Source organism: Gossypium hirsutum, chromosome D03 (assembly GCF_007990345.1).
Source record: "Gossypium hirsutum isolate 1008001.06 chromosome D03, Gossypium_hirsutum_v2.1, whole genome shotgun sequence".
In the NCBI taxonomy this organism is placed as follows: Eukaryota; Viridiplantae; Streptophyta; class Magnoliopsida; order Malvales; family Malvaceae; genus Gossypium; species Gossypium hirsutum.
In genome coordinates, this window is record NC_053439.1 from 8,467,072 (window position 1) to 8,476,031 (window position 8,960).

Here is an 8,960-nt window from a genome sequence, read left to right on the forward strand (position 1 = left end):
ATTGCTGTGAGCTTCAGGAAGAATATCATGTTTAAAACAAAATTGTTCGGAATGCAAATTCTATCATAATAACGCAATATACAATTATCATCAACACTGTATTCTGAACTCAATTTATTTTGAGCCAACTGACGTTTCATAATCAACTTTGGATTTTCCTCTTGTAATTCTCGAATTTACTGAAGGAACAGGGGTCTCATTTTCAATTCTGCTAATACAAAACCATCACCATTCAGGACTAAATGAGCGTTCAACATTCGCAGCGCAAACAATGATTACTTTCGACTGAGTGTATCCGCAACTATATTAACCTTTCCCGGATGATTATCAATAACCAGATCGTAATCTTTCAATAGTTCTAACCACGTTTTATATCTCAAATCCAATTCTTTTTGAGTCATCAAATACTTTAAACTTTTGTGATCTGTGAACACATGATATTTCTTGTCGTATAGATGATGTCTCCAAATCTTCAAAGTGAATACAATCGTGGCCAACTCGAGATCATGAGTAGGATAATTATTTTCATACAACTTTAACTGTCGAGAAGCATAAACTACTACTTTTCTTGACTGCATCAGCACACAACCCAAACCATTTAGAGACGCATCATTAAAAACAACATATGCTATCCCCGCTTCAGGTTGAGTCAACACTGGAGCTTCTGTCAACACCTTCTTCAACTGACCGAAATTCTTTTGGTATTTATCGGACCAACCAAAATCAATATTTTTGTGTAATAATTTGGTCATCGGCAAAGCAATAATCAAAATTTTTTAACAATCCGTCGATAGTAACCTTCTAAACCCAAAAAACTTCGCACTTCTAAAACATTCTTCGAGGTCTTCTAATTCATTACAGTAGAAATTTTACTCGGATCAACTAAAATCCCATCGGCTGATACTCTGTGACCCAAAAATCCAACTTTTTGAAGCCAGAATTCACATTTACTAAGTTTTACGTACAACTGTTTTTCTCTCAAAGTCTGTAATATGATCCTCAAATGTTGCGCATGCTTGGATTTTGACTTGGAATAGATCAATATATCATTAATAAATAGAACAACGAATCTATCCAAGTGAGGCTGAAAAACCCGATTCATTAAATCTATAAAAGCAGCAGGGGCATTGGTCAAGCCAAATGGCATTACCAAAAACTCATAATGACCATAACGAGTTCTGAAAGTCGTCATTGACACATCACAGTCTTTAACTTTTAATTGATAATACCCGGATCTGAGAACTATTTTCGAGAACATTGTGGCACCTTTCAATTGATCAAATAAATCATCGATACGTGGCAAATGATACTTATTTTTTTATCGTGACTTTGTTCAACAATCTATAATCTATACACAATCTCAAAGAGCCATATTTCTTTTTCACAAACAACACAGGTGCACCCCAGGGAGATACGCTCGGTCGAATAAACCCTCGATTTAGTAACTCTTTCAACTGTACTTTCAATCCTTTAAATTCATTTGGTGCCATACGGTACAGTGATATCGATATCGGTGTAGTTCCAGGAATCAAGTCAATTAGAAACTCAACTTTACGATTAGGGGATATACCCAGCAAGTCTTCAAGAAATACATCAGCGAACTCACTAACAACTGGTAATGATCTAGCTTCAATTCTGAATCTCTGGTATCAAGAATATATGCTAGAAATGCTTCACTACCTTTTCTTATCAATCTCTAAGCAGAAAAAGCGAAATAATTCTAACAACATTTTTCAGACTCTCAGACTGCACTGAAATCATCTCAGTTGTCTAACATTCCAAATCAATCCATTTCTGTCTACAGTTTACTACAACATCATGCAATGATAATCAATCCATACCCAGAATAACGTCAAACTCCCGAAAGGGTAACAACATCAAATCAGTAGGAATTCAAAGCCTCTAACTTTCAGTGGACAATTACGACAAACTAAGTTAACTATCACACTCTGACCTAGTGGATTAGTAACATGAATATCATAATCAGTAGATTCAACAAATAATTTCTTTTCTGTCACTAACGCAGTGCATATATATGAATGCATTGACCTTAGGTTAATTAAGGCATACACACTAACATTAAAGATAGAAAATGTACACGTAATAACATCAGGAGTCAATGTTTCGTCTTGCGCACGAATGACATATGTCCTTTCAGGAGCCCTGGCTTCAGATTTGGTCACTGATTCTTTAACCCCACCTTTGTTGGCCCCTATCTTTGCACTATTTCCATGTCTTCTACCTCTGTTAGAAGTGGTCACTGGTTTCTCGTTATGCTCTTTAAGACTTAGACACTCTCTTTAGAAATGATCAGGAGATCCACAATTAAAGCGCACCCTGTCGTTAATTCTGCAGACACCAAAGTGAATCCGTCCATATTGCTTAAACTCCCCTCTTTTTGACTTCTTCATATTTCCTACACTGGCCACTGAAGGAGCCGGAGTTCTCTTGCTATTCTGTCTCAACTGATCTATTTCCAAAAGCCCTGACGGAGTAGAAAACTTATTACTGGATTCCTTCATCTTCTTTGGTGGAGAATTGGAGAAAGCTTTCGATCCCCCACTTTTACTAAATTCCTGCTTCTTTTCTTCGTTTCGTCTTTTACTTTCACAAATTTCTTCCATTTTCTAGGCTCTATCAGACAACACCACAAATTCTCGGATCTCTAAAGCTCCTACTAGCATCTTAATCTCATCCCCCAATCCATCTTCAAAACGTACATACATATCTTCTTCGGTAGGCACTATTTCACAAGCATATTTGGTAAGCTAAATAAACTGTCTCTCAAACTCTACTACTGACCTACTTCCTTGCTTCAACTCAAGAAATTCCTTCTTTTTCTGCTCTCCATAGCGTTTGCTAACATACTTTTCTCGAAATTTGGACTTAAAGAAGTGCTAGTTGATTCTTTCTTTCTGGACCACTGCCATTAGTATGGACCACCAGTGGAATGCTTCCTCTTTCAACAATGATACTATACACCGTAAACAATCATTAGGAGAGCACAACATTTCATCTAGCACCCTCTGAGTATGTTCTAACCAATACTCTGCCTTGGTTGGGTCATCACTCACGTTACCACAAAATTCAACGGCTCCACTCTTTCTAACTTTATCAATTGACACTCTATGAACACGTTGCTTACTCGAACCTTGCGGATGAGAAGATTGAGGTTGTGGAACTGCAGAGTTTACCTTTAAGTACGCATCATACATGTCATGCATCATATGGAGAAATGCATCAGGTGCGACATCCCTAGATCCTTGTGGTCCAGGTTCATTCTGCGTACTTTTCTCATCAGTAGGTGGAATAAAAATTTCTACCTCAGCAGAACCTGCTCGATCGGATCCTAACGACATCTTGTTATCTATATAAGAACAATTCAAAATAATCAAAAGCTATTACACTATCATCAGTTAGTCAAGTAGCATGTATTTCTAGACTCTGTACATGCTATGTTCAGTCCAATAACTGACTAAACCATAGCTCGAATATCAATAAACGTAACACCCCTAACTCGTATCAATTATAGGAATAGGGTTACAGAGCATTGCCAAAGTTTTCAAATCAAATAAACATAAATTCAAACATTTCAAATCATATTCATAATCATATTAAATCCAAACCAAAACATACTTATTGTCCTTTATACGGGCTCTCGAGGACCTAAAAAATGTTAGAAACAGTTCGGGACTAAATCGAAACCTCAAATTTTTTTTCAAGAAACAAAGAAAATTTTCAAAGCTGCAGGGGTCACAAGGCCAAGAGACACGCCCGTGTCTCAGGCTGTGTGGGCATTCGAAATAGGGACACATGACCCTGCCCTAACCCGTGCAACTCACTGACTTGGGTCACACGGCCAAGCCACACGCCCGTGTGCTAAGCTGTGTACCCTTCGAAATAACCCCACACGCTTGTGTGCAAGGTCATGTGCTAGGCCATGTAACAGCCTTACTTGCAACCTTTTGAAAGCTACAAGGGACACACGACCATGTCACTTGGCCGTGTGGATGAAAATAGGCTATTTTACAAGCCATTTTTCTCACCCAACTTCGCATATGCTTAAAAACGAAATTGCACATATATACAAGTCATAACAAGGCACCACAATCATGCATATTCTAGCTATTCAAACATGCTATAAGATCATACAACCAATATGCCCTTAGGCACCTCAAATGACAACATATAAACATGTATAACCATGCACACAATTTGGGCCTAAATAATCAACTAACTTCTAAGAATATTTGCAACAATACATATCATTGAATTTGCTTACCAATACATACCAAATGGTGAAAAATATGCCATTCAATTACTAGCATTTACTTTCATAAATGTCATTCATAGAAAAGTACCATCTCAACATATTTCTAAACATGTCAAACACTTATAAAAATTAAACATCATAATTACTTAAAATTAAGCTAATTCACATAACATACTTGAAGTATTTAATCATAATCATTTGACACCAAAAGACTTACACAACTTTTACTTATATATTTTCTAAAAGGATTACTAATTAAGCACACAAGTTCAACTGTCTTTACTAGAAACAGGCATAACAAGTTACTTTCAATATTTACATTCATACAAAATACTCAAGCACTATAGACATTTTCCTAATACATGCCACTTAAAACCAACTAGTATAAACCAAAATGAGTACCGAGATGTTGATGATAGTGTGCGAGCTTCATAGTCGATCCAATCAAAGCAACGATTCCAAAGGTCCTACAAGAATAAATCAAACTAATAAGCATCAATAAGCTTAGTAAATTCGATATAAGTTTCCCTTTAATAATTAACCGAAGACTATCCAATTAAGACAAGTTTTCAATACACTGGCACACAGCCTGCTAGGCACATAGCCCGAATAATCACCGGCACAAAGCCTGGTAGGCACATAGCCCAAATAATCACCAGCACAAAGCCTACTAGGCACATAGCCTGAATAATCACCGGCATAAAGCCTGCTAGGCACATAGCCTGAATAATCACCGGATTTCTATTTCGTTAAACATAACTAAATAAACTCCATATTCAACCAATAATGAAATAGTACAAATATTCAATAAGATTAATGGTAACCAAATAACGAACTTACTTGGACTGAATGGTAGAAACTGTAGAAGCTTAAAAACTATTCTATTATTTTGCCTTTTCCTCGAATATACACGGATTCTTGATCTATAATGTAAAATTCTTAAATTCTTAGCATATATTTCATTTCAAATCTATTTTACAATAAATACCCTTTTATTTTTAAAATTTACACAATTACCCCAAAAATTTATAATTTTTTCAATTTAATCCCTTAATTAGTTAATCCATCAAATTAACTAATTTTCTCGAATAAATAATTTATCCAAATATTCTAGTAAGAAAATTTGAAGCTATTCAAACACAAATACTTGAAGTCTTTATTCGAATAAACAATTAACTTGGCATATGCCTACAAACGAAATTGCACATATATACAAGTCATAACAAGGCACCAAAATCATGCATATTCTAGCTATTCAAACATACTATAAGATCATACAACCAATATGCCCTTAGGCACCTCAAATGACAACATATAAACATGTATAACCATGCACACAATTTGGGCCTAAATAATCAACTAACTTCTAAGAATATTTGCAACAATACATATCATTGAATTTGCTTACCAATATATACCAAATGGTGAAAAATATGCCATTCAATTACTAGCATTTACTTTCATAAATGTCATTCATAGCAAAGTACCATCTCACCATATTTCTAAACATGTCAAACACTTATAAAAATTAAACATCATAACTACTTAAAACTAAGCTAATTCACATAACATACTTGAAGTATTTAATCATCATCATTTGACACCAAAATACTTACACAACTTCTACTTATATATGTTCTAAAAAGATTACTAATTAAGCACACAAGTTCAACTGTCTTTACTAGAAACAAGCATAACAAGTTACTTCCAATATATACATTCATACAAAATACTCAAGCACTATAGACCTTTTCCTAATACATGCCACTTAAACCAACTAGTATGAACCAAAATGAGTACCGAGATGTTGATGATAGTGTGTGAGCTTCTGAGTCGATCCAATTAAAGCAACGATTCCAATGGTCCTACAAGAATAAATCAAACTAATAAGCATCAACAAGCTTAGTAAGTTCGATATAAGTTTCCCTTTAATAATTAACCAAAGACTATCCAAGTAATGCAAGTTTTTAATACACCGGCACACAGCTTGCTAGGCGTATGGCCCAAATAATCACCAGAATAAAGCCTGCTAGGCACATAGCCCGAATAATCACCAGCACAAAGCCTGCTAAGCACATAGATTGAATAATCACCGGCACAAAGCCTGCTAGGCACATAGCCCGAATAATCACCAGATTTCTATTTCGTTAAACATAACTAAATAAAATCCATATTCAATTAATAATGAAATAGTACAAATATTCAATAAGATTAATAGTAAGCAAATAGCAAACTTCCTTGGATTGAATCGTAGAAATTGTAGAAGCTTAGGGACTATTATGTTATTTTCCCTTTTCCTCGAATATCTACGGATTCTTGATCTATAATGTAAAAATTTTCAATTATTCGCATATATTTCATTTCAAATCCATTTTACAATTAATAACATTTCATTTTTCAAATTTATACAATTACCCTAAATTTTTACAAATTTTTCAATTTAATCCCTTAATTAGTTAATTAATCAAATTAACTAATTTTCTCGAATCAATAAATTATTCAAATATTCTAAGCCTCAAAAAACCCCTAATAAACCTAAAATTCACTATCAAATCGTAATATTTTGACTTTTCCACAATTTAATTCTAAAATCAAGTTTTAACAAAAATCTCTTTACAAATTCATGAAATAGCTTAATAAAGACTCCAAATACATAGTATTCATAAAAAACATTCAATATTAATCAATCGAAACTTCCAAAAATTTTAACAGAATCGAAAACAAAGGTACGAACTAGCTGGACCTAGTCGTAACGATATCAAAAACATAAAAATTACAATAAACGGGTAAGAATTGAACTCACATGCATAAAAAAAGAAGAAACCAAACTTAGTGCTTCCTCCTATGGTATTTTGGCCAAATGATAAAGAAAATGAATAGGAAACTTAAATTTCTAATTTGTTTTATTTTAATTTCAAATAATTTACAATTTTGTTATTATAATTACCTTATTTTGTTATTTTCTATTAACATGCCGTCCTACTATATTAGTTGGGGCATAATTATCACCTAAGTCCCTCCTCAAACATTAATTAAACCATTTTATCATTTATTTTCTTTAATTTGCAAGTTTTGCAACCTTTTCAATTTAGTACATTTTCTTTAATTAACTATCTAATCGTTAATATTTCTAAACCAAAATTTTAATACGACTCTAATGAATCTATAAATAATTTAAAAATAATATTTGCGAGTCAACACAACGGAAATTTGTAGTCCTGAAACCACTGTTCCGTCACCACTGAAAATCGGGTTGTTACATTGTTGGAGGTGAGCATACCAAATTCCATAAGAACATAAACAATGTTATTAACAATCACAACTACAACACATAAGAAAAATTAAGCATGAGAACATATAAGCATGTCAACAATTTCAACTTTCGTTACACCTATAACATAATAAGGCATATATAATCATTAACGTTTCATTCAAGTTCGTATCTCAATGATTTCCTATTCATTTGCAATAGTCAAGTACTTATATGTATAAAGCTTTTTACCCAATGTAATTTTAGTAAAATGGGCTTAGACACACGGTAACCCACCACTACACCAAGAATGCTCCTGAGAGCACAGAACTACACCACACCAAGGCATATAAGTGAAAAGCTCGAAGGCATCATGTGTTGGAAAATTTCGGTTAAGAAAAATATTTTCGGTTACAACGTAAGATTAAATTTTTTTTTTGAAAATTGAACAAAATTTTTATATTTATAACAGTAAACTTTTACCGTAAAGTACTTATGCTTTATGGAAGATAAATTTGTATTGTTCCTAGCTTTCAACCGAACCACCTTTTCTATTGTTCTCATACCCCAAATTACACTGAGTGTGGGCTCAAGCAACACGAACCAAACACAAAACAAGAAATAAATTTTATTATTTTTAGTAGGAAAGTAATTCTCTTAATAGAAACCCGTAGAAATTGTAATTTCCAGAAAATAGAATTTATCTTAAGAAAATAAATTCTCACTACCTTTGGCAGAATAACAATATATGAAACTTGTGTGTACATAGTTTTACTAGTGTCATCTATTTATATGGAAAGATAAGAGAATTCTAGTTGAATAAGAATAATATAAATAATATTTATTTAATAGAAAATACTCACCTAGTCCAACTAGGAGAGAGGGGGCGGCACATCCTATAGAATAACACTAGGGTTGCTGCCCCTGTCATGTAATATGAAGGATAGTTATTTCCCCTTTCTTTAGTGAAATCCACATGATAATACCTACCTCAAGACTAACAAATTATCATATGCTATCACAGGATAGTTATTTCTATTAAGGAAATCTCTTCAATGAAATCCACATGACAATACCTACTTTAGGGCCGACAAATTGCCATGCCATCATAAGGGACCATTGATGGAGGCTATAGGTCTTGTTTAGGGCCTTTTCCCACTCAATCTTTTAGAAAACATATAAGGTTTTTTATTTTTGTTTTCAATCATGAATGATTAAAATGTCATAACAAGTACATGTGACATTCTTTTCCTAAACTATATATCATGCTTATCATACATATGTAGTAACATACTTTTCAGTCAATTTAAATATCATCATGGTATCACATAAAAGCATAAAATTAAATGACTCTGACTAGCCAAAGTTTCCATGATTCCATTCTAAAAATATATATAATGAAAACTTTATATTTATTATCCCAAAACATTCTTTGGG